This window comes from Anas platyrhynchos, chromosome 4 (genome assembly GCF_047663525.1).
Source record: "Anas platyrhynchos isolate ZD024472 breed Pekin duck chromosome 4, IASCAAS_PekinDuck_T2T, whole genome shotgun sequence".
Lineage (NCBI taxonomy): Eukaryota > Metazoa > Chordata > Aves > Anseriformes > Anatidae > Anas > Anas platyrhynchos.
Window position 1 is genome coordinate 61557919 of NC_092590.1, and position 15238 is coordinate 61573156.

The following is a 15238-nucleotide window of genomic DNA, read 5'->3' on the forward strand; positions in this document are numbered from 1 at the left end:
ATGAGACACCCAGGCTCAGTACCTTCCACAGTCTGAAATGGTTCAAACACGTCTCTCTAATTGGTGGGGCATGTGCAAAGAAGCCTCTTGAAACTATTTCAGAACTTCAGTGCTATGTTGGAGGAGCCACAGTGCGTTTACTGGAGAGAGGTTGGATGGAGTATCCTTGGGCATGGTGGCACAGGAACCCTGTGTCCTAGCTGAATGCTCTAGCCAGCAGGCTATTTTGCAAAAAGGGACTCTCTAAGCAGAGTTGGAGTGCAGTTGGTGCTTTGGATTGTGATGGAGCGTTAGGTGGGAGTTAAGCATTCATTGCCCCAGGATAGGCATTTATGAGCATATGTGGGAAAATAAATGCCTCAAGAACTTTCAGATGAAGTAGGGATATGCCTGATAAATCCTGGTCCTTCAGTAGACCTCTGGTGCATTTTGATCCCCCAACTTAGAGATAAGATGTTGCTGAAATGCATCTTCCTACCATTAAGCTCAGATGGTCAGAAAAACTGACAAAATGCATTTAAATGGAAAACTTAAATGAAAATGTTTTTAATTCATCCCCTCTTCTTCTCTTTCCTTTCTTTTTATGCCCTCTTATGAATTTGAACTCTTTCTCAGAATTTCTCTCCGGAGAGCTCCTCTATCTCACTCCTTAGGTTTCTCAGATTTAGAGAGAAATATAAAGACTATTTTTACTTCTACACAGGGATTAATAGAATCCTGCCTGTCTAGCTGCAGGGTAAATCAGCACAATTTCCCTCCATGCCAAATGCCAGGAGTTTGTCATAGATGTACTTAAGCCCCATCATTAAATGTGGCTTGCAGTACATGCTGTGTACTAGTAGTGGTTAGCTAGGGGAGAATGGTACAAATGATGACCAAAAGGCTAAGTAAGACCCACTTCCAAATGTGCTGTGACCATATCCCCACACTGACAGCAGATCTGCTTTGCTGATCATAAATGTTTTATTACTTGGATAGACTCTTTAAGCCCTGCCATTTTTGGCATTTAAAAATAAAAGGATAAACAAAAACACATCTGGTCTACAAATGTGCATGCCATGTTTGAGCTTGATGCAATTTCGAATTAGTTGTTAAACATTGAAAATCAGGGTTCATAAGGGAAATGCCTACTCAGCTGATTGTAGCGCAACTGGTGCAGCTATTACAGACGACAGACACTCCTGGAATAGAAGATAACTGTGTATGGCTACAGAGGCATAGGCAGGAAAGAAAAGCCAGATGGTGTACTTAACTGCACTTAAAATCTGATTGTGTGTGTCAATAATGAATGCCCAAATCGGATTCTTACATAAAAAAAAAAAAAAAAAAAAAAAGAATAGATATGAATACTAGTAGAATAAATGCAACCCTACAGAAAAAAATGTGTGTATTCCATCACTGTAATAATGGTTATGATGATGACCAGTTAATCTGCATTTGCTGCAGTTTTCTAAATACTTAAACATTAAATATGTTACAATGCAATAACAAAATAAATAAATCATAGGAATAATTCTGACAAATAGAAAACTATTATTTATAGCTCATTTTCTTAAAAAATACAGATAGTCTCTTTTGCTTAGATTGCTAGGAAAAAAGTTGCTTCCTGGATGATACAGTCTGAAAATACCCACCCTTCTATGGACAACAGAATGAAAACCTGGTGGGGTCAGCTGAGTTCTTCGTCATTTCAAGGTAGATTAGGTTGTTTATTAAGGATGAAAGTTAGGCCTTATGGTAATTGATGGGAGCTTTACTATCATCCACAGCATCATACCTATAAATAAACATTCCATGCACGACTTTAAAACAAAGAATTTCTGCTGTGTAACTGCAGTTACTCATAGAAAAAAAAAATTATTGGTTTGATTATATAACAGTTAGTTAAAGAATAAGAATCTATATATTTTTTCTATGCTCTTTCCTTCTTTCTTTCTCTTCCTTTCCCTCCCTCCCTCCCTCCCTTCCTCCCTCCCTCCCTCCCTCCCTCCCTCCCTCCCTCCCTCCCTCCCTCCCTTCCTTCCTTCCTTCCTTCCTTCCTTCCTTCCTTCCTTCCTTCCTTCCTTCCTTCCTTCCTTCCTTCCTTCCTTCCCTCCTTCCCTCCTTCCCTCCTTCCCTCCTTCCCTCCTTCCCTCCTTCCCTCCTTCCTTCCCTCTTCCTCTCTCGCTCTTTCTTTTTCTTTTTCCACAATGGAGAGATTCTGAGCCCTTACACTGAGTGTATTTAATGTTAGAAGCTCCACTGAATTCAGCTGGAAAGCTTTTGCAGTGAGATCTTAATCGTTTTGAGTAAAGTCAGCAGAAGGTGGCCATCAATAAGCTTCAAATGCTGTGAAACTTAATCATATTAATCAGATTCATCTCAATATCTTATCTGTATATGTTCAGATGGCACTGTGTAAAGCTATGCAATGATACTAGCCCAGATACATTGGCTAAGGCCAATTTAGTAAGGGTTTCTTCTCACAGCATTTTCTCTCTGCATGGAGTGCCATACAGACATATCTTCCTAATGCTTCCACTTCTGCAACTAGCAGAGTTTCCTCTAGCTGCAGTAACAGCAGCTTAGGTTGCAATGACAATCGCAGAGTTTAGGCTCTCAAATCTCTAAAGTACTTTTGAAAATTGCATGCAATATTTATTACCCCTTCAAATTGCAATTCAAGGGAGAAGCAGAAGAGTCAGACTGCCCTTCATTACGGTTTCCTGACCCTTTATCTAATGTAAAAAACTATTTTTAATTGCTGGTATCTTTGCCAAATCTTAAATATCACCTTGTATGGCCTTAAATGAACCCCAGTGGGTGTAAGCATTATGACATTGTCTAATTACATGGTCACATATGAATTTTGTTCTAAACTATTTGTGCTTCAGTCTGTGCACAGGACAGAAGGAGCTTAGCTCAAAAACATATATTCAATTTTAGTTCTCTTCCTATTGCTCAATATGTCCCCCATGCCTTATTTACTGCACTGTATCCAAACCCTGCTATGAAGATAATTACTATGTCCCTTCCAGGTTTTTTTACGGTGCTTGTTGCTATAGTACCTGAACATTTTACAAACTTTAATGAATTTATATGCACAAAACCCCTCTGAGGTGAGAGGCAGTATTATTCCATTTTGCAGATGCTGAAAAAAAAAAAAAAAAAAAAAAGAGAGAGAAAAGAAAGCCTTCACCATTTGAAATGATGAGGTCTGAATTTTTGCTCTGCTACCTTATATATTCAAAAATGCATAGAACTATTTGTTTAGCAGAGGTATCAAATATGTCACCCAGAAAATCAGGAGTGAACATATGGTGCAAACAGAAGACTTAAATGTCACTAGCCCAGTACCTATAGCAGTGACATCCATCTTTCCAGACCATTGCTCAGTTGTCTTGACTTGAGACTCTCTTTCCCTTCCTCAAATCCTTGCCCAAGCAACCTAGCCTTATAGCAAATGAGGCGTGGGTCTATACTGGAAGGCAGGTCTAAGCCCTCCTCCCAGCACACCAGAAGGAAGCTCTGCCAGTTCTGTAGGTCAGCTGCTGATGGGGTATTTAAGGAGAGCTCAGTGGGGGCAAGACTGTGATGGAGATGGTAAATGAGTTTTCTGCTCTGATGCTCACTATAGAGAGACTGGGAGGAGCTCCAAACCAATTGAGAAGACTCAGCAAGGAATGTCTGAAATTAAAGAAACTGTGGAAGAAGTAATTGAACAAAGAGACAGAATAAATGCTACTATATCACTGGGACTCCATGGTATTCACTCAAGAGTCTTAAGTGAACTAAAGGATGATATCACTGAATTATTGATAGTGGTGTGTAACCTTTCTCTTAAAATTTCACTCATTTCTGAGGAGGGGAGAGTGGTGAATGCAGCACAAATTTCTTAAAAGGTTTCCAGGGATGATCTCCAACGTTGCAAACCTGATGTTTGAGTTTTGTAAATTAATAGAAGCTCTGATAAAAGACAGAATGAGTGGATATCTGTGTATTTGGATTTTCTGGGAAGATAAAGCATAGCTACTCTATGGAAGGCTAGTCTTCAAACACAGTGGAAGTCTCTGAGGGGGACAACAAGCATGTTATTAATGATGATCCTGCTGATATCCTGCCTGGATTTCCAGAAGACTGTTGGGAAGAAATTTCTCACTACAGGATTTTAAGGAAATAAAACAAGTAAGCAAGAAGGTCCTAGCTAGGCTAAAACATAAGCTAAGAAACATAAACAGGGGATAGTAATAAATGCTTGATTTTCAAAATACAAGGAGGGCTCCAACAATCTTCTAGCAGCTGTGCTGTGAAACATGTCTATAAGTGACCTGGAAAGCCCAATAAATAGCAAGGTGACAAAACTGGCTGAGCTGAGTGAGTCAGGCCCTAGGCTGGCTGTAAAGAATTGCAGAATGGGATTATGAGACAAGGAAGTAAACCAGCAGGTGAAATTCAATATAGATAACATGGTGCAGATGGGAAATAATAATCCTGAATTTACATACTAAATAATTGTCTCTGACCAGACTATAACAGCTCAGGACTGAGACCTTGGGTTTTATCATAGAGGTCCAGAAAAACATCAGCTCTGGGCTCAGCAGCAATCAGAAAAAAATATTGGAGTTTAGGGGTAAAAAGAGGAAAGGAAAGGAAAGGAAAGGAAAGGAAAGGAAAGGAAAGGAAAGGAAAGGAAAGGAAAGGAAAGGAAAGGAAAGGAAAGGAAAGGAAAGGAAAGGAAAGGAAAGGAAAGGAAAGGAAAGGAAAGGAAAGGAAAGGAAAGGAAAGGAAAGGAAAGGAAAGGAAAGGAAAGGAAAGGAAAGGAAAGGAAAGGAAAGGAAAGGAAAGGAAAGGAAAGGAAAGGGCACTACCTCTTTATGGCTATGGTCCAACTGCACTCTTGACATTGTGTATCATCCTCCTGAACCTGCATGACTGCTCTTATGTCTTATCCTGCTGCGAAGAAGGCAACAGCCTCAGGTATGTGGTCAGGTATCAAAATGCATAATGCAAAGGAGCTGAATTAGGTCATATCCTATTCTCTGATTATAGGATAGAAGAATGTCTGATTACAGTGTCTTGGGACTTCTATAAAACAGGTTTGAAAAATCAATGCCTTGTTATGTTTTGAAAATGAACTGAAGTTGAGAAATGAAACCCACATATTTAAAGGTGCTAAGACTCATGAGAACATTTTCATTTTATCCGTTTGAAACACATACAATAAAAGCTGAGAATCTGTTTAGGGATAGCTCTGCATCTGAGAAATGCTCACATCCACACTGCACACAGGATGTTGTGGGAATAGACAAAGAGTAATCCAAAGCTGTGTTTCAAGTCAGGAGAGAAAGTAGATGCCAATCAATAGCTGTAAGTAAATTGGAGCTGGCACCTTAAGTGCCTTAAATGTTAGAAGTTGAACCTGAAATGGTATCCCGATTCTTAAAGAAAGGTAGCAAATGACTTGCTGAAGAAATGGGTGAGATAATCAAAATGAGTAACATTGCTGAATCTTGAACAGAGTGCAGAATCTGGGTGTAAGGAATGAGAAGATGAGGCAGGAGTGGATTGCCAGTTTCCAAGTACACACCACACAAAACAGAAATTGTGTGAGGCACAGCTGTAAAGAAGAAATCTGTTTGGTGTTCATCTTAGATGGGTGTACATGTAGTAAATAAAATCACAGTTCTCAGACACCTCTCTCTCACCTTATATGATTTTTTTTCTTTTATAACCGGTGTACACAACAAAAAACATGAATCCAAATAACTACATAAAACAAAATAATCCTCCCTTCTAAAATTGAGAAGAAATTAAAGTAGATATATTTTCCTTTAAAAGAATCTCTCATTATTATCTTCAGAGTGTTTTTCTGATAGTGAAATGAGTGATAAGATGGTTCCTGATGAAAAGGAAAGCCTTTTAATTTACTAAGGAAAAACCCCAGAAGGCTGCTGTGACTGGCATTATTAAAACTTGCTCTTCTGTAATTGACTTGGGTCTAATCTAACTTATTTTCTCAGCATTAGTGTTGGTCATGATAGTGAAACAATATTACTCACTCCAAGAAATATCAAGGATCATATTATTTTTTTCAGAAAATAAACTAGATGGCTGGGAGGTAAAGATCCCACCACCATCAAGAAAGAAGTTTGCTTATACAAACAGTAAATTGGTATGGATATTTTAAGTTCATTTTTGAGATTGACTTCATGTTGCCCTCCTGTTCTATATAACTGCATAGCTGCACCAAAATAATTCATTAGCAGTGTGGGGCTTCTAGCAAGAACTGGTCTGCAGGTAACTCATCTCTCTTTCTTGGGTTGTTCCCCCTTCCTGCATCAGAGATTTATAAAAAAATAATAATAATAAAATAAAAATAAAAATCAGAGATGGGGAAGAACAGAATGATCTGGTGGGAGGAGGAAATTTTGGGGCAAGTGTAGGCAGCTATCATATGCTAAAGACCCACAAAATTGAATGCATTTGAATGCATAGCATGTTGAAACAGAACTGATCTTGGGTGTGAGTGCTAGTCCCTGTCTGATCACTGGGAATTGCATGAGGAGTTGGGGATAACTAGCTTTCCTAGACTTCAGGGAAGTTCTAAGCCCAAAAGTCATTGGACATACTCCAGTGATGCCTTGTAGCTGTTAACAGAGTGACTTAAAAAGAGACAATCCATGTACCACAGGTGTTGGGCCTTACCTTGGTTGAAGAAGGCAGCACCAGCACACAGTTGAGTGTGGTTTCACAAAAAAAATAAAATAATTAAAAAAAAAAGAAATGGGGCAGTCTCTAAGTGTGACTGAGTACACAGCCCTGGAGTGCCCAGAAGCCAGTGCTCCCATTGGCACCCTTTGGTACCCCTAATCCCATGTAGGCTGCCTGCCACCAGCTCACTGGATGTCAGCAAAATATAGGGGTGAAAGGGTGTTTTGCAGAATGGGACCTGTGCACTGTGACAAGGGCATAGCTGAGATGGTACTGGAGGAAATGGAGGGCTGAGATCATGCCGTGGTCAGATATATTGACTACAAAAACTGCATTTTCTCACACCCATCATTGTGGTATTCAGTCAGGCCTGTTGAAATTAAATTTCCTGTCATATTGATTTATTTTGCATTCATCAAAGGAGACTAAGATTTTTAAGTGACTAAAATTGGAAATATATTTTAATTTCACACTCAGGCATGGGAGTTGCATCTTTTGTGAAGCTGAAATTTTGATAGCGGTAAATTTCCAGCTTCCTACTGACAGTATCATTAGCTCATATTAATACCCTTTCTCCTCTCAGTGAGGAGTATGTACACCAAAGACAGTGGATTTACATTGTTTTACAATGTAGATGAACAGAAGCAGAACTGTAAATGGAGCATCAATTCTCATTGCAGTGGCTTCTAATTCAGGGCTACATGAAATTTCTCCAAACACTTCTCTTTTTCGTATCTATGGCATTTATGAAATGAAGGTCCACTTGCAGCAGTTTTTATTTCTTATTATTTCTTTTTGTCACTGTTATCTTAAGTCAAGATTATAAGTTGTCTCTTTGCTGAAAGTTGTAAAATCAAGTATGACTTATGCATTATATATATTTATGCAAAGTGAAAGTTAATTTGGTCTAACACAATGCAAGCTACCCTCAAAACTTTACTTATATTTTTCTAATTCATTTCTTCTCTTTTATAGAATGATTTAAAGAACTCATTTTATTTGAGTAAGCTCTGTATCTCTTGATTAAAGTAATAATTTACCTTTTTTTTTTTTTCCTAATACAATAAAATACTTTATTCTAGGGTGTGCTTTTTTTTTTTTTTTTTTTTTTTTTTTTCTGACCTGAAATTTTACATCTCTGAGATCAAAAGTTTTAATGTATTAATGAGGACTAGCTTGTTTCAGAGCTTGTATGGAAACTTTCAAATACCATTAAGGTGTTGCAGGAAGAATGTGGCTTTCATTTAATCAATGAGTGGTTCTTATTCAACTTACGCCCAGTGTTGTTGCAAGATATTATGGTACTCAGAGGACAAACCTTAAAAACAAGGACTTTTTAGACTTGGTCAAAATGCCAAAGATTTAAATGTTGGTTGTGTTCCTGTTTAGACCAAAAATTTGAAGTCGTAAAAAAAGCTAACTGTTCAGAAGTGAAACTGTCTTGAAAAAACTTTTCATGTCATTCATCTCTGCTAGACTATCCTGTCATTCTTCCTCCATTTCTGTTTGTAACTGTTGTAGTTCCACTTTAATTCATCTGTAATGCATTTACTGAGTGAGAGAAAGAAAGTGACGAAACTGTGAGGTTGCTCCTTTGTACTAGCAGTAGAGCTGGGAAATGGATGCTCTGAATTTGCAGGGAGGAATTATATACCGCTTACTAAGCAAAGGCTTGGATCTGAGAGTTGGAAGCAGAGATAATTACCTCCCACCATCCCAGAACCAGACACCAAAATACTCTTGCAGATAGACCTTAACTTGACATAAACTATGGCTTAGACAGTTTGTTGGCACTGAGAAGCCCAGTGTAACATTTGTTCCTTCACATTTTCCACGGAGCCTAGAGGTTACAGCTGAAAACTAAAGGTTACAACACCTGTTATGGAAGAAGCCCTTCATAATCTGGGAGCTTGTTACAACTTCTGAAGTGATTTAGGCAACATGAGTCAGATCTTCAAAGGGATTTAAATGTTGAAAATGTCAAGGGTTTTTGATGACTAGGCATTGAAAAAAAATGAAGTACCCCTCTGTATCTTTAGCAATGGAAACCCTTTAAATGCAGCGTGAAGATCCTTAAAGATATATTTAGCTTGCACAGCAGGTAGGTGGTCTGTGTCCAAGAACTTAATTCTCTTCTGAAAGTGGACCCAAGATTCCTAATTCACTCACTTTTGAAATGTGATATTTTTTCTTTCCTTCCAACTGTTCCTTGCAGTTATCTTGCTCTATATATAAACTTAAAAATGAAAGAATTTATAGCATAGTTATATCACAAGTCCAACTTGCTTGATTTCTAGCCTACACGTAAAAGCTGACTAACATTTCTAACATTTTGAGGTTGGGATATGGGAATCACATTTTATTATTTATCTACTTGTGCTTTTTGAAGACCAGCAATTCCATTTTATTGAAATACATAATCTTAGTATGCCAGACATCAGTGCTATGAAATGTCATCTGTGCCCATTTCTTTATATTGTAAATCCTTGAACATTGCAAAAGAGGTTAGATTAAAGAGTAGTAGCACTTAAAAGACAATGAATAAATTGTAAATTACATATCTGTACATGTGGGCCTGACTCTAATTCTTATTATGATCCATTTATGCTGGCAGAAAAACACGTCTCTCAACTAGGTGTAAATATATTTTGCAAGAAGTTCTGCTTCACACTCCTTGAACTAGCTTGGCTCCCTGCTGACTAATAGCCATGAGAACATGGTCTTAGGCTGTTCATGTTAGCATAATTATACAGATCACTGTAAAAATTAACATTAGTTGTTTACACAAATATCAGAAATTTACATTTGTATAACCCCCATAAAATATATAAAGGGACCTGAGTCTTATCTATATCAAAAGTTTGTCTGTATCGTACTTTGTAGGCAGGTAAGAACTCTTTCATACTTTGTTTACTGTGTTTATCCTCCAGGCTATTTGAGAGCAGTGTGAGCTTGATTTGCGGAATACAAAGAATCAGCTATCTACCTGTATTCAGAAGACGGTTGTATAAATCTGGGTTTGGTGATTTCCTAACTATGCTCAATAGCTCCTAGACAAACCAGCAGAAGCCACTAACAGTTCCAGGCAAACTAACATATGCACACATCAGGAGTAAATAAAAGTCATACCTCACCTGCAGAGAAGCCTGCTCTACCCATTTTTTAAATAAATCTGCCTCTTTCCTTATTCACTGTGGTATGAGTAGCTGTGGTTAGTTGTATTACACTGGTACAAGATTTGCGTGAATGGGTAAACTGAGCCCTATATGTTCAAAGTAGCAGTCTTAGTTAACTCATTTATCAATTGAACAGAAACCAAATGCTATTACAGTGGGAGGAGGAGGAGTTGTTTATATTATAACTTCATCTGGCCCTGTACCTGTTATTTGGGAGGCTCCTACAAGCTCTTTGAAGTCATTTTTCTCATATTGACATCCTCCCTTTCCATATGTTTTTAGACACTACAGTATGAATTATGCTTATTATGGAAATGACAGCCAAATCTATTTTGCTCTTACAAGTGATGTGCCAAGACAGCCTCTGTTCTGTCAGCAAGCATTGCCAAAGTACAAATGCATATGGCAGCAACCCTTTTTCAAGTTAAAACAGAAACGTTGAAAACTGACTTCACTAATTTATCAAAATTGCTTCCTGGCTCTCCTGGGTTTTCTTCTGGCGGCTACAAGACATCCTTCTCCAATGCAACTGGAAACTCTTTGGAGCTAAGTCAATATTTTCATTCACAATTCATGTTAACACTGGACCTGAACATTGCAAGGTGCTGAATCTCTTGAAGGGAAGGCAGCCATTGCTTTACAACAAAGAAATTGTGGTCCTTCTCTAGTGGTATGACATTATTTTGGAGTTTGTACAATTACTTATAGTTGTGAGAAATTGGTTTGAACTACTACTAACAGAATATCATTTCTTTATCAGTATACTTCCCTCTCATTGTATATGAATGCACCTGTGAGGTCAAGACAGACAAAAAGTAGGCCCCAACTCCTTTTTCTTCCACAGAATTTAAAATATCAATACCGGAAACAGTGGGAATACAGCCTTCCTCTCTGTCCTGCAGAACCTTTGATGGTTGGCAGTCGTCTGGGAGTTTGGGGCATGGTCCACCAAGCAGGAGAGGTGCTTTGCTCGTTTACTCTTTAACATTGACATCTATCCCTGTTTCTATCCTGAGAACTGGAGGGCCCAGTACCATTGTCCTTCAGCCACGGAGAAGTATCACTCAGATGTTCCATGCTTTATGAGGCTGACTTGGAAAGAGATCTGCATGCTTTACTTCCTTAACAATTATTTACAATGTTATTTGTTAACTGAATTCACTGATAAAGTTCTTCATTGTCTTTAGGTATTTATGAATGCTGCAGTCATGTTACTTACCTTTACTAGCTCTCCTTAGTATACAAAGAACCTCTTTTTATACTCGTTGTTTTTGGTTTTTTTTGTGTATAGTGAATCTATTAAACACACTTTCATTTTGTGTAGTGTAAGCATCTTGCTGGGCAATGGCTTTTTTTAAAATGTGAGTGGATCCTGACTTTCTTCAGTGAAGTAGCAGTAACACCTCTGATAGGTGATGATGCAGCAATCTCAAATAAGGGATAGTGTGACAGAGACTTAAGTTACTTTCTCCCTATTCTAAAGTTTCTTGTGCAAGAATGAAAAAGCCACTTCATCTTGGTGTTTGTGTTTGGTGTTCAGCATTTTTAAAATGAATGTTTTTTAGGTACTATTGACCACAGACCAAACCCTTAGCTGGTATAAATCATTATAGGCCCTATTGTCTTCAAATATGATATTGATTTACACTAGTTAAGTGCATATCCAGGATTTCTCAGTGTAACCACTGGGAAAAAGCAGATTTCCAAGCCTTTTCTTCATTCAGGTCATGATCTATCAGTGTTTTTTGTAACTGTCACCTGAGAAATGGCTTTCTGAAATCTAGGCATTAGCAAAATGAGTAATATTGGATCCCTGCACAGGAATTCCTCCACCAAGTGGCTAGTCCCACATATTTTTCATCTCCTTAGGAATAGGAGGTTATATAAGTAATGAATTGAAGTGAGTGGGTTTTTTTTTTTGGCTTGAGACTTTGAATACATTACAAGATTGGGGTGAGAACAGAATATCTTTTATTGTTTCTCAGAAAATCCAAGGTTGATAATTTTTTCCCTCATAAGTTAAATTTCAGGCATGTGCCCTCTGAAGTCAGTGTCAAAATTCTCCTCAGCATCAAGCAAGAGCAGGACTAAGTCGGCTGATGGCACTGCTCTGAGCTGCTCCTGCAGGAGAGTTGTACACTAGATTAGAGAGTCCCTAAATTGGACAGGTCTGCCCCTGTGTCTGGCTGTCACTTGGCAGACATAACAGTGCTAAGTTTAGCTTTGTATTGATTGTAATTTGCTGTGGGATGCTGGGCAGGGAGGAAGATCTAGAAATGGAAGATTATAATGTATTATTGCATTTACAGTATTGATATTATTGCAAATAGTTCCCTAATTTCTACAGGAATATTTTGGGCACAGACACATAAAAATACTAAAAATAACAGCTTTGTTCCATCATTTGGAGAGCCAAAAAGTGTTAGATTATATATTGTGCAATAGAGCTAGTTCTTTTCATAAGTTGGGAACTGTTTAAGATCTTTCTGAACTTTTTTTTTTTTTTTCCTAACTGCATTTTAGATTAACCAGAGTCTACAAATTTGCATTAATAGATTTTTGAAAGCAACTGTTAGTAGGAAATGAAGCTACAAAGTGTCCAACTGAGGGAAACTCTGAAAATCCCAAAGTACTTAACTTTATTTAAATAAAGAAATATCTAAAGAGTAGTAGGAATCTGACATGTAAAAGTTTCCAGAAGGCTTTCCAGAAGCTCTACAGCTGTACATCTGCACAGCCCTGGAGGGTCACAGTTACTACACATAGGGTAGGAATGAGGAACTAGAGGTGCTTGCTGAGGTGTATGATTTGGATGAAATAACCTGTGCTGAAAAAAATGATGGGAAGGAAACAACCAGCTCAGCCTTTCCCTTTTATTTTTATTGAAAGTGTAAAGTTCTTTCTTTTGTTTGGGGAACACCACCAGATAATGAGACTGGGAATGACCACTTCAACTTCACTGAAGAACAATTAAGCCTAGTGTGGGTATGAGTCCTATTAAATGGATTTGAAAATACATATGGGGGTGGCAACTAAAAACCATATCAACTGTGCAGTTAAGTAGTGGGATAAGCAAAATGCTTAGAAGCTGCTCCTTTGCATGGACACTTCACATCACAATGACTGTAGTCTTTTACCAAAGATACAGAACCACTTTACAATTCCTTTTGGAACAAAAGGAAAAAATACAAATAAAAAAACAAATAAACTAAGCACAACCAAGTACAAGCCCCACTTTAAACCATTTTCTAAAGCACTTTTTATGGCATTTGCCAGACAGTTGCTAGTCAGAACTGCTGTCCTTCACAGTCTCTGTTTACTGCATGGCAAGGAAGTCTAAGGCACTTGCTGCTTTATAGGAACACTGTCCATTTACCCATAATGGTTTCAACTGCTCCAGCTCTGAGTATGTAGTGATATGACCACATCTGCATGCAGATTACCTAGTCCTGCTGGGGTTGGTCAGGCATGAATTACCCTTGGTAAACCTGTAAATGTTGTTACCACTCAGCTTTTGGTGGTTGATATGTTCGGACATAGCTTCCAAGAAATTTTGTTCTTCCTTTTCCTGGAAACTGGGGTTAGGATGCCTACTCTGTTGTTCCTCAGATCAGCCTCCTTGCCCTTGTGAAAGAGTAATGTGATGTTTGCCTTACTCCAGACATCAGGCTCTGCCTTTGATTGCCACAACCTTTTGAAGATGATAGAGAGTGACCTTTCAATGACATTGGCCAGCTCCCACAGCATTGTTGGCACCCACAGCATCCCATACTATAAATATCCAATTTGCTAAAGTGGTCCCTAAGTCTATCATTCTCTACTTCATGTAGTGCCTCCCTTCTTCAGAGACTCTCCTAAGGCTTAAGAAACTGAGAGGCATATGTTCAGACTTTACCAATAAAAGTTGAGGCACAGAATGCATTGAGTACCTCATCCTTTTCCATGTTCCTCATCATTTTCCCTGTCCCTATGTCCTCTTCCCTACTGATCAGTGTGTCCACATTTTCTTCTGTTTTATTTTTGCTGATGATATGCTCTAGAAGCAATTTTTCTTGTCATTCAGATTGCTTACTAGTTTCCACCTCAGCTGAGCTTTGGCCTTCCTAATTGTATCCCTGCAGGCCTGGGCAATGCCTTGATACTCCACCTGGCTCGGTCATTCCCACTTCCATACCACATAGCTCCAAGGATTTGTATAACGGATAGAATGTTTTGCTGTACACTGCAAAAATTTTCCTTTTGCTCCTAATACCACTTGCTAGGGTCAACTCCAGTCATCTCTGGCCACTCTGTAAATGAATTTAGTTGCTGCCATCTTGTGATCACTGCCTCCTTGTGACCAGACTCTACAGAATCCCAAAATTGAACCTCATACTGTAGTCTAAAAACCAGGAGGTAGAGTTAAATTGTTGCTTTCCTTATAGTAAACATTAGATGACTAATTAGCAAATAATTGATTACGGGGACAATCATACTGAACAAATGTTAGTTTTCTCTGTGTGAGTTGTTGACCTTTTATCTGGACAGCTGTTTTCAAATGCTTGTGTCAGATGATGTTGAATACTTCATCTGTAAGAAAGATAAGTTGTCACTCCTAAGAAAGAAAGTATGAGGGTGTACATCTAGCAAATTTACAACATGGATTGTATAGAATGAGACTGGTAGAACGTACACCATTCACTCTCCAGACATTATTCATGCATTATACATAATAAGGCTTTCTTGTAATGGTGTTTGAGAATAAATAGTCTTAAGTGCTTACATGCTACAATAACAGAAACTCACTGTGTTATTTCAGAAGGAATAAATGGACCGACATGTCCATATATGAAGGAATGAGAGAAGAAACCTTCAGAGATATAAAGGAACTAAACATGTGAAACATGGTCTTGAAATAAAATATTTCTACCCCCCCCCCCCCAACTTTTTACAGGGTTTTTCCACTCAGATAATGTAGATCCTTAGGTACAATTATAACATCTTTAGAAGATTGTTAGATTATATGAAAGAGGAAATAGTAATATACGTACAGAGAGATACTGAGAAAGAGGGTATATGGTTTGAGTCAGAAATCCTCTGATCTCAAAAGAAGCAGATGATGCAGATAAAACACAGGCTTCACTGGCACAGCTAGCAGGGAACTTTTATGTGTACATAAAGCAATTATAAAAGGTGTTTGATTTTGCATTAAAGGAGCCAATTAGTTCCTTTTTTGACTAAAAATATATATTTCTACTTTTTATATTTTCAGCAGACAACAAACCAAAATGAAGCTTGGTAGAAGTCATTGACTCGAAAAAGCTTTTAAAGCATTTTAGTGCAGTAATTCTGATGTGAAAAGTTCCCCCACATTGAGACCATTTTCCCATGTA